Genomic DNA, 18,318 nt, shown 5'->3' with positions numbered 1-18,318 from the left:
TCTACAATAAATGGAAGAAATTAAGAGTGAGAGAGAGAAAAAAAGGAAGGATAGCTGTCCTGGCTTGGTCTGAACCAGGTAGGAGTTCAGAGGTCTCAGCCAAGGAGGTCTCTCCAGAGGCTAGTGACTCCAGAAAGCCAAGGGAAAGGAAGTCCCAGGAGATGGCCTTTCCAGAGGCTGTTGCCTCCAGAAAAGCCGAGGAAAGGGGAGTCAGCTTTATCAATCACCATGTGATAATCTAAGGGAAGCAGTCTGAGGTCTCACGCTCCAGCTCCTCTAAGTCAAGTTCTATCACCAAAGTCCCTCTCATATGCAGTGACGTGAAATATAAAGGCAGTTCTTTACATCACTTCCTGTGTCTTACACATACCAATGGTGGCTTAAACTTGCCTTTGGATGACCCAGGGGGTCAGTCAGTTGCTTCTGATTTGTCACTTGCTAGCATACCCAGGTCATAGACCTTCCTTCCCCACACTTAATCCTTAAGTGGGGGTGTATACATTCCTGGTTGCTAGAATTCTAAAGACTAAGCAAGGTGGAATAAATCTAAAATTCACAATATCTATAATATGGTGATTGGTTTCAGCCCAATGAGTATATAGTAATATTGATCATAGCTAATACTTATATAGGGCTTACTATAAGTGCTAGGCACTGCGTCAAAGACTCTATAATTATTACTTCATTTGATGCTTGCAATATCCCTGGGAGGTAGGTGCTATTATGATTTCCATTGTGCAGATGAGGAAACTAATATAAACAAGATTTAAGCATTTTGCCTAGGGTCACACGGCTGATAATATAGTGTGTGAGGATGGATTTGAACTCACTATTCTCTGATTCTAGGCCCAGCATTCTATGCATGGTGCCACTTTGCTGTCCCAATGCATGCAGTGTGAATTTGAATAATAAGAAAAGTCACTAAACTGTATATACCCTTTAACTCACTGATACCACTACCTCAGTAAATAAATAATAAATAATTAAATAAAACCTTCTTCCTCTTACAGCACCACAATCAGGTGCTGATGTCAGCTGTCCTAATGGAGTCAACAAGTTCTGGGTCAAGAGAGCCATAGACTGCACTTAAAAAGGAAGGTTTTGACCAAAGACTGTTTGAGTAACCAAGACTGCTAAACGGTATGAAACCCTGTGAGCATGATGCTTTTCATAGATGGAAATGAGAGATGATTATATGGCCTACTATTTGTGCTACTCAGATTCCTGGAGAACTTTGCCTATATATTCTTTATTTACAATAAAATGTTTCTTTTTGGGGAGATTCTCTTTTTAAAATTTAATTTAATTAATTAATTTAGAATATTTTCACATGGTTACAAGATTCATATTCTTTCCTTCACTCACTCCAACCCCCTCCCAAAGCTGTCACACAATTCCACTGGGTTTTACATGTGTCATTGATCAAGATTCATTTCCATATTATTAATAATAATTGCACTAGGATGATGGATTAGAGTCTATAAGTGAGGGATTCTTAATACAATGCTATTTTCACAATTGGAAAAGCATACAGAGTATACTTGTTAATATCTATAAACTAGTACAAGACTGCTTGCCAGTCTGGAAGCATCAATCTGATTCCATATCATAGTTCAAGATTTTTTATTTTTAGGGAATAATATAATATCTTTCTCTTTCTATTTAGAGGGGGAAATAAAGGAAGTAAAAAAAACAGATGGGAAAATTCCATAAATACCAATATATACATAGTAATACTTTTTGTGATATTAAAAAAAAAAGGAAACAAAGTGAAGACCTATTGACGAAAGTGAGGTCTGAGAATGTAATGCGACATAGGGGTACCACAGGAAATTATATGAAGAATTCAGAGAAACTTGGGAATATTCATATGAACTTATGCAATAAGATAAGTAGAGCAAAAAAAGTATATAATGACCTCAATATTGTAAAGGAAAATAGAATTTTCATAATACTGTAAAGGAAAATAACACTGAAAGACATTAGTACTTTGATCAATATAATAATCAATCTTGAATCCAGAGGTTTCAGAGTGAAATTGACCTCTTTTTTTTTAAACTCTTAGAATTTGTCTTAGAATCAATACTGAATATTGGTTCCAAGGCAGAAGAGCAGTAAGGCCAGGCAATGGGGGTTAAGTGACTTGTCCAGGGTCACATAGCTGGCTAATGTCTGAAGCCATATTTGAATCCAGGAACTCCTGTCTCTGGGCCTGGCTCTCAATCCACTGAGCCACCTTCTTCCTAACAGGAAGCTGCTGCACTATAGATGCAGAGTGAGGCATACTTAGTTAGACACAGCCAATATTTAATTTGTTTGATTTCACTAAATGTCCTTGTTCCAAGGGAAGATTTTATTGAGGAAGGGCTGGAGCATTGAGAAATGATAGCAATGCTTTTTAAAAAAGCAGCAGCATAGGTTAAATATGAATGTTACCATCATCAGCAACCAGCAATTATTAAACACCTAACATATGCCAGGTGTTTTGCTGAGCACTGGATACATAAAGAAAGGCAAAAATATAGCCCCTTCCCTCAAGGATCTCAGAGTTTAATGAGGAAGGCAACAAGCAAATGACTACGAGATATAAACAGAATAGATGGAGGGTAATCTCAGAAGGAAAACACTAAAGAAATAGGGGATACAGAAAAGCAGCTTACCGAAAGGAAGTTTTAGGATGAATTTAGATGTGGGCCAAGGGGTATAGGTGAGGAAAGAGCATTCCTCGCATGGAAGAGAGGCAATACAAGGGCAAGGAGTAAAGAGATGGAGGGGTTGTGTGCTCAAGAAATCGCAAGAAAGGCAATATTGCTGGATTGTAGAGTGTAGAGGGAAGTAAGGTATAAAAAGAATGGGAAGGAAGGGGCCATGTTGTGAGAGCCAAACTGAGGGTTTTATATTTGATCTTGAAGGTAATAAATATAATAGGGAGTCACTGGAGTTTATTGAGTAGGGACATAGCACAATCAGACCTGCCCTCTAGGCAGATTGATTTGGCTATTAAGTGAAAGATGGACTAGAGTAGGAAGATGACCCATGTAATAGTCCAGAAATGAGATGAGGGCCTGCCGAAGGGTGGTGGTTGTGTTTGAGTAGAGAAAAGGAATCATATGTTGGATGAACAAACTTATGGTATATGGTTGTGATGGAATACTCTTATGCCATGAGGAATGATGAACAGAATGAATTCAGAAAAACCTGTAGAGACTTAAATGAACTGATGCAAAGTGAAGTGAGCAGAACCAGGAAAACAATGTACATTGCAACAGAAATATTATTATATATAGGAATAATATAGTTGGTATAGAAAAGTACCAACTGTGAAGGTCTGATTATCAGCAAAGCAAGTCTCCAAGATATCCACAAGAGACTCATGAAGAAAAATCTATCCACAACCAAAGAAAGAACTATTGGAGAGCGAGTGCAGAACAAAACATGCCATTCTACATTATATATCCTTCTTGAGATTTCTGTTGTATATATGATAGATGTCTTCTATCAGGGCAGGAGCAATATAGAAATATATATTCCATGAAAGTACGGGTATAACTTATATCATACTATTCACTGCCTGGGGAGGGAGGGAGAAAATTTGAATTTTAAAATGTCAAAAACAGTTGTCAAAAATTGTTTCTACATGTAACTGAAAAAACATTAATTTAAAAAAATCATACACAAGAGATATTGTGGAGATACATATAGCGATATTTGGCAACTGATGGAATATAAGGATTGAGTACAAATGAGGAGTTGAGGAGATGACACCAAGGTTACAAGCCTGGATACCTGGAGGGGGGTACTTTTAACAGTAACAGGAAAGTTTAGAAGAGAGGAGGGTTTGGGGAGAAAAGATAATGATTTCTATTTTGGATATGTTGAATTTACATGTGTTACCAGGCATCCAGTTCAAGATGTCTCGGAGGCAGTTGATGACACAAAACTGGAGCTCAAGACAAATGTTAGTCCCCAACAAATAAATCTGGAAAAAAATCAATCTGAGAATCATCGGCACAGAGATGGGGACTGACTCCATGGGAGCTGATGAGATCACCAAGTGAAATACTATAGAAAGAAAAGAGCAGTCTTCTGGGAGACAGCCAGGGTTTGTGGGCCTGACTTGGATGAAGAGCCAGCGAAGGCGACAGGAAAGGAACAGAAAAACAGGCAGAGGTTTAACCAGGAGGGAGAAGTACCATGAAGACTTAGTGTGGAGAAAATATTGTAGAGAAAATGACTGAAAGTGTCAAAAACTCTAGGGAAGTCAAGAAAGATGAGGCTTCAGCAAATGTCATTAGACTTGGCAACTAAGAGATCATCTAGTGATAACTGGGTAGCTCAGTGGATAAAATGCCAGGCCTGGAGAGAGGAGGTCTTGGGTTCAAATGTGGCCTTAAACACTTCCTGGCTGTGTGACCCTGGACAACTCACTTAGCCCTCATTGCCTAGCCTTTACCACTCTACTGCATTGCACTCTACTACAATACTAGTATTGATTTCAAAAATGGAAGGTATGGGTTAAAAAAAAGAGATCCTACAACTTTGAAGAGAAATCTTCAGGTAAATGATAAGGTCAGAAGTCAGGCTGCAGAGTTAAGAAGAGAGTGAGATGAAAGGAAGTAGAGGCACCCATTGAAGTTAGTTTCTTTAAGGAGTTTAGCTATATTGGAGAGGAGAGATAAAGGACAATAGCTAGTGTGGCTGGATTGCTCAAAGGAAGTTTTTCTGAGAATGTTAGACAGATGGTGATGCTTGTAGGGAGTAGGAAATTAGAAGTTAGGAAGAGTCTGAAGACTAGTGAGTGAGGCATCTGTTGGAGGAGAATGGATAGAATCCAATCAAAGGTTCACGTTGACTCAGAGAAGGGCCACCCCTTCAAGTGAGACAGGATTGAAGGAAGAGACGGTGGGGGAAGGCAGCCGAATAAAGTGAGGTTTATTTGCCTTACTTTAGGAGAAGAGCGGAGAGGGAGCTTTCAGCACGTGGTTTCGGCGTCTTTTTGGTGAAGTATATACCAGAGTCCTCAGGTAAAAGGCCAGGAGGGGGGAGTGCTATGGGAGGCTCCCGGAGACAGGAAAAAGTTTAGAACAGCCTTTGGAGAGTGAGAGAGTGAAGGGATTAGACGATGCAAAAGGATCGCCTGCCCCAGGGAGGGCGCTGTTGAGACCATGTAACATTTATAGTGGATCTAGGCAGCATGTTTGGGGATTTTCTCCATCTTTGTTCAGCGATTCAGGACAGGAGTGAAGGGGACGGTGGGAGGTAGATAGTGGGAGTAACCCAAAATTGGGCTTGGCAAGTAAGGCATGACCAGTGATGGAACAAGGGGACAAGGGACTTGAATTTAGAGCCCAGTGAAGCTTCTTTTTTATATGAGAATTGAAGAAAAATTTCCAATTACATGTAATACTAATTTTCAATATGTGTTTTCCAGAATTATAAGATTCATATGGTCTCATTTCCTCCCTTCCCTCCTCCCTCACAGAGATGGGAAGCACTTTGATCTAGACCATATATGTATTATCATGCACAACATACTTCCATATTGGTCATTGTTGTAAGAGAATGCTCATATAAAACCCAAATCCCCAAATAAAACCATAAATAAACTAAGGTGGAAGATAGTATCTTTGATATGCATCTGACTTCAACAGTTCTTTCATTGGAGGTGGGTAGCATTCTTTGTCAGAATTGTCCTGGATCATTGTATTGCTGAGAGTAGCTAAGTCTTTCACAGCTGATCATCACACAACATTGCTGTTACACAGTGTAGCTTCTAACTGTTGATGGCAACCCATAGCACCATTGAGAGCAATCTTCCTCTTCAAACTTCTGTCTATATCACTGCCAGAGAAACAGCAAGACCCCAGTTGGTTTCTATGTCAACACATTCCAGAGCATTGCTTGCAAAGAGAACTTCTGCAAGGAGATGAACAAGATGAACAAGTTCTATTTTGTGCTCCTGCCACCTCAGTCTTCTCCAGAAGCCTCTGGTGTACATTAATTTTTCAAAAATTTGAGTTCCAAATTCCCTCCCTCCCTTTAGTTCCTCCCTCACCCATTGAGAAAGCCAGCAATATGATACTCCTTAAATATTTGAAGTCATGCAAAACATATTTTCATATTAGCCATGTTGCAAAAAAGAAAAGAAAAAGAAAGCAAAAAAATATGTTTTAATCTGCACTCAAGAGTTCATTAGTTCTGTCTCTGGAGGTTGAGAGCATTTTTCATTTTTCATCATGAATCTTTCAGAATTGTCCGGGATCATTGTATTGATCAGAATAGTTAAGTTTTTCACAGTTGATCATCATTACAACATTCCTTTTTTTAAATTTTATTTACTTTTCATAAAGTATTTTTCCATGGTTACATGATTCATGTTCTCACCCTCCTCTTTTCCCTTCCCCCTCCTAGAGTTGATAAGCAATTCCACTAGGCTAAACATATATTATCATTCAATACTTCTTTTCCATATTATCCATTTTTGTAATAGAGCAATCTTTTAAAATCAAAACCCCAAATTCTATGTCTGTAGAAACAAGTGATAGATTGCATGTTTTTCTTCTGTGTTTCTACTCCCACAGTTCTTTCTCTTAATGTGGATAGCATTCTTTCTCATAAATTCCTTGGGATTGACCTGGAAGGTTGCATTGCTATTAGTAGCAAAGTCTATCACATTTGATCATGCTACAATGTTACATGCCACAGTTACTGTGTACATGTTCTCCTGGTTCTGCTCATTTCACTCCACATCAGTTCATGGAGGTCTTTCCAGTTCATATAGAAATCAAGCAGTTCATCATTCCTCTAGTTGGCATAATAGTATTCCATCACTATCATATGCCACAATTTGTTCAATCATTCCCCAGTTGAGGGATAACCTCTCATTCTTACAATTTTTTGCCACCATTTTTGTGCAAACATTTTTTTAAAAAATCTCTTTGGGATACAGAACAAGTAGTAGTATTGCTGGATCAAAGGGTATGCATTCTTTTAAAGCCCTTTGCACATAATTCCAAATTGCCTTCAGAATGATTGGATCAATTCAAATTCCACCAGCAATGCATTAGTGTCCCAATTTTACCACATCCCTTCCAACATTTATTATTTTCCTTTACTGTCATTTTAGCCAATCTGCTAGGTGTGATGGTGGTACCACAGAATTGTTTTGATTTGCATGTCTCTAATCACAACATTACTCTTACTGTGCACAGTGTTCTTCTTGTTTTGCTTATATCACTTTTGCACCAATTCCTATAATTTTCTCCAGGTTTTTCTGAAACCATTCTACTGTCATAGCACAATAGTATTCCATCCCAATCATATGCCATAACTTGTCTAGTCATTCTCTAGTTGATGGGTAATCCCTCAATTTCCAATTTAAAGAAGAATATTCTGAAGGAATTCTGAAGAAAGGGAGAAAAAACTTGCAAGAAGCTTACAATCCTTACAAGAAAAAGATCAGACTGCAGTGAGAAATTTGAGAGATTGTTTCCTGACTGACATGTTAAAAATCAACCCTCTGGATTTGCACATTTTAAAAGTACTATATAAATGTCAACTCTTGATGTTACTATTGTTATTGTTGCTATTACTACAACCACTAATAATAATTTGGAGTTTAGGGCTCTAATTTTGCTATAAATTACTATTTCAATTTTAAATAAGCCCATTTCCCTCTCCAGGTTTCATTTTTCTCCTTTGTAACACAGGGGAGTTGAATCTGTTGATTTCTAAAGTTATTTCCAATTCTAAATTTCAACATGTTGATTTTTAAAAACATACAAATATAAAAAATGCATTTTTAAGTAAAGGCTAAATTACCTGCCTGACAAAGTGTAGAGAACCCTAGATTGGTAAATGGGAGTCCTGGTATGGTATTGTGGGGTGAGGAAGTGATGGTGGAAAGAAGGGCAGCATTCTGTCATATTAGTTCTTATTAGCCCTACGACTTTGGATGAGTCCCTTGCCCTCTTTTGGCCTTTGTTTCCCATTAAAATCCAGGGTGTGGTGAGAGTTTTATTTGATGATTTTAGGTGATTCTGATTCTTTGCTGATCTAAGGGAGTTTGACTCAAAAGATTTTGAGGCTGTGGGGATCTGGGTGCTCAAGGGCTCTAGAGAAGAACTCCAAGAAAGGCTGCAAGACCTTCTCAGTAATTAAAAGAAAATTAACCTAATGTAAGAAATGAACTCTGAAAGAGGAGATTCAAGGTCTATATAGCAATTAAAGAACATTTGATTGGAGTAGCTAGGTGGCTCAGTGGATGGAGTACCAGCTCAGGGAGGACCTGAGTTCAAATTTGATTTCAGACATTTCCTCGCCATGTAATCCTGGGCAAGTCAGTTAACCCTGTTTGTCTAGAGTTGTTACTAGAACAGAAACTAAGGGTTGTTTTTTTAAAGTGCATTTGACAGCAGACAGATACCCTACCTGGAAACCAAGAAGGCTCCCCTGGGTTCCAAATCTGACCTTTGTACCGTGTGAGCCACGTGATCCTGGGCACTTAGCTTCTCAGTGTTATAGGCCAGTGGTGTCAAACTCAAATAGAAACAGGAAATACTAAACCATACATTAGAATCTCTAAGGCTGCATATTGACTCCAAAAACCTAATGTTAATATTAACTGTGTTTTGTTGTATTTTTATTTATTTTGTTAAATATCTCCCAATTACATTTTAATCTGGATGGGAGCATGGGGAGCTGCACCCTGTCTGATACCTCTCTTCTAGGTTATTTACTAAGATCTGAGTTAACCCGTTTTTCTTTTTCTTTTCTTTCTTTTTTTTTAAAACCTAACCTTCCATCTTAGAAGCCATACTAAGTATTGATTCCACACAGAAGAGCTGTAAGGGCTAGACAATGGGAGGTAAGTGACTTGCCAAGGCCCATATAGCTAGGAAATATCAGAGGTCAAATTTGAACCCAGGACCTTCTGCCTTTAGACCTGGCTCTCAATTTAGCTGCTCCTGAGTTTTTAACTTTTCTTCTGTCATGGACCCCTTTGGTTGACCACTGAAGTCCATAGACCCATTTTCAGAATTGGTTTTTAAATTCATAAAGTGAAAAATATAGGATTAGAAAGAAAACCAATTCTTATTATTACTTTTATGATCTTGGGCAAATCAGTTAATAAAACTCCATGGGACTTAGATTTCTTATCTGTAAAATGAGAAAAATGGATTGGATTTAAAAAATTAGAACTGGACAGAACTTTCAAGTCCAGCCCACTTACTTTGCACAGATGAGGAAAGTGAGGTCCAGATATGCCACGTGATTTTTCCAGGATCACATGTCTAGTAAATGTCTGAAAGGGTATCTGAATCCAGGTCTTTTCAGTTCCAAGTTTAGTGCTCACCAATGGCTTCCATCTTAAAGTCCCATGAAATGTGAATGGATCCCAAGGGGGCTATGTAGAGAGCCAAAGGAGTGTGTGATCAACCAATTGTAGACTAGGAAGATGGGCACCACCCACGCTCCCCATGATAACCAATGTACTTGTCTCTAATACAACTAATTACACCACCCTCTTCATTCATAATTACTGAACAATTTTATTTATTTATTTTTCAAGTTACAGATTGATAGAATTTGATTTTTAAAAAATATTTTTCCATGTTTCCATGATTTATTTTCTTTCCCTCCTCTCTTCCCTCCCTGCTCTGGGACCCAACAAGCAATTCCACTGGGTTGTACAAATGTTATCACATACCTATTTCCATATTATTCATTTTTGCTATAGAGTGATCTTTTAAAACCAAACCCCCAAATCATATACCCATATAAAGAAATGATAAGTGATGTCATATTTGTTCTTCTGCATTTCTGCTCCCACAGATTTTCCTTTGGATGTGGATAATGTTCTTTCTCATAAGTCCCTTTGGATTGCATTGCTGCTAGTAGGGAAGTCCATTACATTGGATAGAATTTTAAATAATTGTTTTTTGACATTTTGCCATCCATGTTTCTTTCCCTCCCTTCCACCCCTCTCCCATCCTCAAGATGGCAGGTAATAATGGTATAGATTGTACATGTATTGCCATACAATACACACTTCCCTGTTCATGGCATTGTAAAGAAGACACATATCTCTTACATCAGAGAAAAATTCATGAAGGAAATGAAGCAAAAAAAATGGTGTGTTTCAATCTGCATCATTGAACACTCTCTTACTGGCTTCCTCCTATCTATGGCTTCCTTTTTTAGCGGCACCTGGACATTGATTGGCCATTGGGCTGCTTCCAGTGACCTAGGCACCTGCACTCCAGCCCCCAGCTTCTCTAAATCCTGCTCCAATTTACCTCATAGCTAGGCTCCACTCTAAGGCTGAAGCCATTAAGCCCTACCCCACCCCTTCCTATTCTCAATTTTTGATGGGATAAAATGATATTCCCAGGAGGAGCAGGTAGGGATGGCCTGAGATCTCCATTATAGTTTTCATCATTTGCTTTCCCCAAAAACCCCTCCTATCAGAGCACCCCATCCTTCTAGTCACTCAGGTTCATCTTTCACTTCTCGCTCTCCCTTATCCCACTTATCCAGTAAGCTTCCAAATCTTGTCTTTTCTACCCCTACAAAATTTCTTGCATCTGTCCTATTTATTCTACTCACACAGTAGCCACCTTAGTTCAGGCCCTCACATCTCTCATCTGGACTTTTGTGTTGTTGTCATTGCTGTTAAGTTGTTTCAGTCATGTCCGACTCTTCATGACCCTATTTGAGACTTCCTTGGCAAAGATACTGGAGTGGCCTGCCATTTCCCTCTCCAGTTCATTTTACAGATGAGAAAACTGAGGCAAATGGGGTTGAATAATTTGCCCAGGATCACACAGCTAGTAAGTGTCTGAGGTTGGATTTGAACGCAGGAAGCTGTCTTCGTGATTTTAAGTCTGGCACTCTATCCTCTGTCACTTAGTTGTCCTGTATAACATTGGACAAGTCACTTCATCTCTGGTTGCTTCAGTTTCCTCAATTGTAAAAGGGAAATAATAGCATCTACCTTGAAGGGTTGTTATTATGTTGTTATGTAAAGTGAGAAAATATTTGTAAAACACTTAGCATAGTGCTGGCTTGTTAGTTATTATTATCTTTATATATACTTAAAAACATATGTATATATTATTAGTGCAGTAGTAGAATATTGAATTTATAAATTATTAAATAGACATGGAGGGGCGTGCTCAAAAAGCTTTTCCTGCGAAGGGTGTACAATTTAAGAAGTTTGCAGACAGCAGTACTTACTACCCATTGCCTTAAATGGTCTCTGATGTTCCTCAAAGCTCTCAGTTTACAATAATATGATTCCCCAAAGACTCTATAGTTAACAAGTAATAGAAACGAATCTGACCCAAGATTTCAAATTCTAGAATGCCACTTTCCTCAGGTAGCATATAAAAAAGTATTTACCAACCTTAAAGTGCTATATAACTGCTACTATTGTTATTAATAATTACATGTCATATTATATAATAAACAACAACAATAATAATAGCAATATCATTCTACCACCCTGATACACCACCATTGATTGGGCCATTTGTCAACTATGAGGCTTATAAATAATTTCCATTTTTATCTTTATTTTTTACTATTACAAATAACTCAACTGAGAACAACTTTATTCAGACTGCTTTTGTTTTGTTTGCATCTTGGAGAGACAGCATGATGTAATGGTAGTGGGTGGAATATTGGATTTGGAATTAGAAATGTCTGGATTAAAAACCTGCCTTTGACACTTACCTTTTTCTAAAATGGAGAGAACAGGATCTCTCTCCCCAGAGGTTCTTTTGTGGGTGAATTCACATAGGCACAGACACAGACACAGACACAGTCAGAGACACAGACGCACACCCACACACACCCCTAGCTAAAGCAGCAGGGCACCCTAAGGGATAGACAGAAGGCAGGTTTAAATCCTACCTACATTTTAGAGGCAATGTTAGAGGTAAAAGTATTGATTTAACTCAACAAACACGTATTCTGCATAGTAATGCAGAGAGCTTTGTGCTATCAGTCAAATCAACAAACATTTGTTCAGTACCTACAATGTGGCCGGCTCTGAGTTACACATTAGAAATACAAAGATAAGTGGATTAACATGATTGGGCATAACATTTGGATTCCCAGTACATTTCTCTACTCCCAATAGAATGTTGGCTCTATAAGAGCAGGGATTTTTGTTTTTGTTTTTTCCTTCATTCCCCTGATGCCTTGCACACAGTAGGTCCCTAATAAATGTTTGTTGAAGTGAATTGAATTGAAATTATTTGTTCCTGACTTTTGGCTATTTCTCTTTCAGGACCTAGGTCATATTGCCTTAGAGGTTTATATTAACCCTGGAAATCATGACTGTTCAGTCATAGCTACACAGTGCCTAGCACTGTGCACCCTAGGTGCCAAATAATGCTTGTTGATTGATGGATGCTCAGGAAATCTGCATGTGGGATTAATTTTCATATCATTAACTTAATCATTTACACAAAAATATTTTAATTAAAGCAAAAATTGACTGTATAAAAACCACAAATTCAATAAATATTCTTTAAACACCTACTATGTCTTAAGCATCATGTTTGGCATTGGAACTCCAACAATATTCTGGGATCAGGGCAGCCAGCTGGCTCAGTAGATAGAGAGCCAGACCTGTAGATGAGAGGTCCTGAATTCAAATTTGGCCTCAGACACTTCCTAGCTAGGCAACCCTGGACAAGTTACTTACCTCCCAGTAGACCTAGCCCTTACTTTTTTTCTGCCTTAGAACTATTACTTACTATTGATTATAAGACAAAAAGTAAGGATTTTTTTTTAATCCTGTAGGTGGTAGTTGGTTAGAAGTTGGCAGAGATGACTGGTCCCTTCTCCACATGATTACTTTCCTAGATAATGGCTTTAAGGACTCGACTGGAGGCAGGACCAGTCACCTGGGTAATGCTGTGGCTTCCTGGGCTCTTGTGCCTGTGGCAGTTGGTTAAAAGCAGTTGCTGGTGGTGATGAGGAAGGAGGACTCCTTCACAGTGATTTCTCTCTTCAATGATGGTTGGAGAGGTTTGGCTGGAAGCAGGTCTGGTGATCTTGGTGCCCTGGGGTGGGAGGTGCCTGCTATTCCTAGGCTCTTGGGTTTAGGGTCCTAGGCTGTCTCCATTAGAATCTGAGGTGAAATGATGGTTAAAGTGGTGGTTTGTCTTGCCTAGAAGATGTGGCCAGTTGATAGTACTCTAAACAAAAATAGTGAAATTCAGGGGAGGCATAAGTTTGAGTAGTTTTATGGGGAAAGATTGGGGAAAGTCCATTTTGGATATATTGAGTTTGATATGCCAGTGGTAAATGGAGGTATAGAAGTCAAGTTGGTGAGTGATATTGTGAGATTAGAGTTCAGGAGACACTGGAATTAGACCTGTAGATGTGAAGAACATTTGAGTAGAGATGATCATTGAACACACAGAAGCAAATGAGATTAGCAAGGGTTTTGAAAGAGAAGGCCAAAGACAAAGGACAGCTTTCCTTAGAAGGTGGGAGATAGATGACAAGCCAGAAACTGAGCTGAAGAATGAACTGGTCAACAGGTAGGAAGAAATAAAGAAAGAATAGGGTAACCCAGAAGAGACATGACTGACAGTGTCACAGGGTCAAGGACAAGGAAAACTGATAAAAATTCATTATTTTTTTAAGCCCTCACCTTCCATCTTAGAATTGATACTATGTATTGGTTCCAAGGCAGAAGAGTGGTAAGGGCTAGGCAATGGCGATTAAGTGACTTGCTCAGGGTCACACAGGTAGGCAGTGTCTGAATCCAAATTTGAACCTAGGTCCTTCTGTCTCTAGGCCTGACTCTCAATCTATTGAGCCACCTAGATGCCCCCTAAAAGCCATTATAGTTAGAGACCAATGGGCAATAGTTTTTGTTCTTATACAGAATGACTTATGATAGCCCTAAGGGTGGGAGCCAAGATGGTGGAGAAGGTCTCCAGAGTCACCTTATCTCTACCAATTTACCCTCTAAACAACTATGATGTAACACTTCAAAATGAATTCTTCATCAGTATAACCCACAAAAAGAAAAGGTAAAATAATTTTTCAGCCCAAAATAACGTAGAAGGCTGGCACAAAAGATATATTGTACTGGGGTAGAAAGTGGAGCACAAAGTATCATGCCACGGCAGGGCCCATCTCAGTAACAGGCATTGGGGCCAACTGAATTGGCAACAAAGGCTTCCTGAACTCTCAACTATAGATTATGGTAAGGAAGGTGGGACAACTGCTCAGAAGGAGATGACAGGGGTCCCTTTCCTGCCTCTGGGTACAAGACTCTCATCACATTGTCCCCACATAGATCCAGGTCACATCCTGAGTTGAGGTCTCAGGGTGACGGAGGAGCACTAGCACATACCACTGTTTGCAGCTGCATGGGACCAACTGGGGTCACAGTTCCAAGGCAGAAAAGAGTGCTTGTGGCTGCTTACAGTCTAGAACACAGGCCAGGAGAGTAAGAAATACAGCTCTCCTTAAATAATCTCATCTTGGAAGAACTGAAAACTTATAGCTCTCCAGAGCTGGCTCTGAAGGCAACTGCACAAAGAACTTGAGGCTTGGAACATTGCCTCTCCCTTCACCATAGGAATAGAGCCCAACTTTAATAGTTTAAGTTAAAAGAAAAGAAAAGGAAAAGACTGGAAAATGAGCAAACAATTAAAAAGAAAACTATTTTGGTGATGGAGAAGACCAAAACACAAACTTTGAAGAAGACAATACTACTGCATCTAAAACCTCCAAGAAAAATATGAATTGTTCTCAAGCCCCAAAAGAATTAATGGAGGAGTTCAAAACAGATAAAGATTTGAGGTAGAAGAAAGGTAATGGGACCAATGTTCTGGGTCAGACTGGGTTCTTTTGCCTGTTTGTGGCAGTTGGTTACCTAGGGAGGTAGAAGAAAAATTGGAAAAAGAAATGAGTGTGATATAGGAAAATCATGAAAAAAGAGTCAACAGCTTGGGAAGATGATTCTTGTAACTCTTAAGAACTTTATCATTGGGGCAGTTAAAAGTAGTATACACAGAGAAATGCATTGGGAGAAGGGGAAAGGGAGAAATAGAATGGGGTAAATTATTTCACATAAAAGAAGCATGAAAGAGGTTTTACAGTGGAGGGGAAGATGGGGGAGTCTGAGGGGGGAACTTGTACTTTAATGTTTTTGGAATTGGCTCAAAGAGGGAAGAACATACATAATCAGTTGATTATAGAAATCTATTTTTACTCTACAAGAAAGTAGGAGGGGAAGGGGATAAGAGAAGGAGGAGGGGCTGATAGAAAAGAGGACAAAGTAGGGGATGTGATGGACAGAAGCTAAACACTTTTGAGGATGGACAGAATGGAAGGACAGAGAGTAGGATAAGCTGGCAGAAATAGTATGAAGAATAATACAGAGTAGTCATAATGCTGAAAATTTTTTATAAGTCTCTCTAATAAAGGCCTCATTTCTCAACTATATAACTGAGTAAAATGTACAAGAATAATACAAGCCATTCCCCATTTGATAAATGGTCAAAGGATATGAACAGGCAGTTCTCAAAGTAATTAAAGCTCTCTCTAGTCATGTGAAAAAATGCTTAAAATCATTATTAACTAGAGAGTGCAAATTAAAACAGCTCTGAGGTACTACCCAGCACCTATCAGATCAACTATTAAGATAGAAAAGGAAAATGACAAAAGTTGGAGGGGATGTGGGAAAATTGAAACACAAATGCACTGTTGGGGGAGTCATGAATTGAGAGCAATTTGGACCTGTCTAAAGGGCTATAAAATAGTGCATATGCTTTGATCCAGCAGTACTAGGTCTGTATCCCAAAGAGATTAAAAACAAAAAGGGGAAGGATCTGTATGTACAAAAATATTTAAAGCAGCTCTTTTTTGTGGGGGCAAAAAATTGGTAAGTGAAGAGATAGCCATCAATTGGGGAATGGTGGAGTAAGGTATATAGTATATGATTATAATGGGAGACTGTAAGAGCTGTAAGAAATGATGAGCAGGAGCTCAGAAAAAACTGGAAAGACAGTACAAACTAAAGCAGAGTGAAACGAGCAGAACCAGGAGAATCCTGTACACAGAGACAGCAATCTGTACTATGAACAACTGGGAATAAGTTAGTTATTCTCAGCTATACAATGATCCAAGATAATCCCAAAGCTCTCATGATAAAAATTGCCATCTGTTTCCAGAAAAAGAACTGATGGAATCTGAATCCAGACCAAAGTGAAGTTTTTCACTTTCTTTATTTTTTTTAGTTTCCTTTCACAAAAGAATAAATATGGAAATTATTTTGGAAATTAATATGGAATAATTACACATATAAAATCTATATTAGGTTGCTTGCCATCCCAGAAGACTGGGAGAGAGAAGGAAGGAGAAAATTCAAGAATCAAAATTCTTTTTAAAATGTTGGAAACTGTTTTTACATGTAATTGGGGGAAAAAGAAAAGGGGGGATAACAAGTAAAAAAGTAGCACTGACTACCCCATATATCAGTCCCAATTCCTTTATATTTTAGACATTAGACATTTACCAGATAGATTTATTTTGAAGATTTTTTTCTCAGACTTCGTGGGTACCCAAGACCACATGAGCTGCCAGATTACAAGGACTGACTGGCTGACCAGTCTAATTTCCACGTGGATGAGGAGGGCCAAAGCCAGAGGAGCCCAGGGTCCACTGTATGCTTGCCTTGCTGGGACAAAGTAAACCTCCTTTGTCCAATGAGTGCTTCTTTCCATCTCAACACTGAAATGAACCAAATGGGTTCTGGCTCCCCCAACACTGTGCCTGGGACAACCAGAAACCACGGACACACGTTTTGCTTCTGCCCTCAGCGTCCATTATTTCATGCCTTTGATGGAGGAATATAGGAGACGGAATATTGGAGACGGAATGGATCGTGGACTTTGAAAGGTCAGGAAAATATCAGGAGTCCTTCATATGCACTAAGGTTTTGGATTTACTCTCCCAACTCATGTATGGGTTCTGAAAGCAAGGTTCTGTCTCTCCCCTCAGGGGTCTAGAGGCACCCTTGAGGTCCAGTGTTTCCCTTAGCCCTATCCTGCAGACTGGGAGGAGCAGTGGAGGTGTGTGCGCTGCACACCTGTGCAGGAACAGGGCTGTTGTGATGGGGAATTAAAGAAAGGCAAGAATAATTGCTCGTTTCGGGGCACCAGCCCTGCTTCTGGGTGCTTTGGGATCCAGGTCCTACGGAAAAGCCAAATGCACTGACCACTAAGGGATTGGGCCAGGGCTGGGGTAGGGGTCAGAACAGGGGAACAACCCAAGCTTTTGCCCCCAGCTGCAGGAACAGCCTGTTTCTTTCATTTGGTATTTGGCTCTTTTTTCCCCCTGAGGTCTAGGGAGAACAAAGCATCCTCTGGTCTCCTCCTACCACAATGGGGCTAGACCAGGCTCCAAGCTCCGGCCCCAGCCTCCAGCTCCAGGTGTCAGGCTCTCTGACACCGTTAGGCGTGCATTTAGGGTTAGAGTTAGGGTGCTGGCTCCAGAAAGGTTTCCTACTAGCCATAACCTAGCCTTTAGGTGTAGGGGCGTCAGCACACAGGTCTGGGGGTGCAAACCAGAGTTTCCCTGATGTGAAGATTTTGGATGGATGGGGCAGTGGAACTCACTGTCTCCTTTATCTCCCCTCTTCCTGCCCCGGCTGCCCCCTCCCTCCCCCATGGCGCCGGGACAGGCTCCAGGACCCTGCTGGGTAGCTCTAAGAAAAGCAGGACAGAATAGGACAGTAGCCAAAGGCCTCATTCCTGGCCCCTGGGATCCAAATGTCAACAGAAAGCCCAGAGAGAGACTGAGCGTTTGGAGAGAGCAGGCAGTTCTCCTTGACTGTGATGGTGTGTTCATGAGCACGTTGTGCACACGTATGAGTGTGTAAATGTGTGTGAGGGTACAAACAAGTACACAGCTTGCATCTGAAGGTCAGACGTGAGTGCATTTGCAAGTGACCTTTGTCATCTGGTCTCCATGACCCACCCATCAGCCGCCCTTTGCCGGGTCCAGCTGCTCCTCTGACTCCAGCCCCAGCCAGACTGCCCGCCACAGGGAGTCCTGGTGGCCAAGGCCCTCGTGTCAATCAGCCACTATAAATCTGGCTTAAAATAAAAACAGGAGCCTGGGGGCTGCGGGGCCCCTCCCTCCCACCTTGGAACCCTGCTTGGGCCCCAGGTGTCAGACCCTCCCCCAGTGCCTCCCAGGCTCCCCCCCCCCAGGGAAAAATGGCAGATTTGCAACTATTTTCATCACAGTCCCCTCTCATAGACACTTTTTGAACACTCA

General features: G+C 40.1%; 1 long non-coding RNA gene across 2 annotated transcripts in view; it reads left to right on the top strand.

Annotated features, from left to right (window-relative positions):
- LOC103103133 (uncharacterized) overlaps positions 1–17,167 on the top strand; it is a 29,477-nt gene extending 12,310 nt beyond the window's left edge. The window contains exons 2-3 of one of the 2 annotated variants that reach the window (XR_008915209.1): positions 1,011–1,140; positions 4,951–17,167. This is a non-coding gene — a long non-coding RNA (uncharacterized LOC103103133). Of the gene's footprint in view, positions 1–1,010; positions 1,281–4,950 lie in introns of those variants that run through there. The other variant, XR_457958.3, reaches the window with a different exon arrangement.
- Positions 17,168–18,318: the final 1,151 nt, after the last annotated feature.

Source organism: Monodelphis domestica, chromosome 1 (genome assembly GCF_027887165.1).
Source record: "Monodelphis domestica isolate mMonDom1 chromosome 1, mMonDom1.pri, whole genome shotgun sequence".
Classification (NCBI taxonomy): Eukaryota; Metazoa; Chordata; class Mammalia; order Didelphimorphia; family Didelphidae; genus Monodelphis; species Monodelphis domestica.
This window is presented reverse-complemented; position numbering and strand designations above follow the sequence as displayed.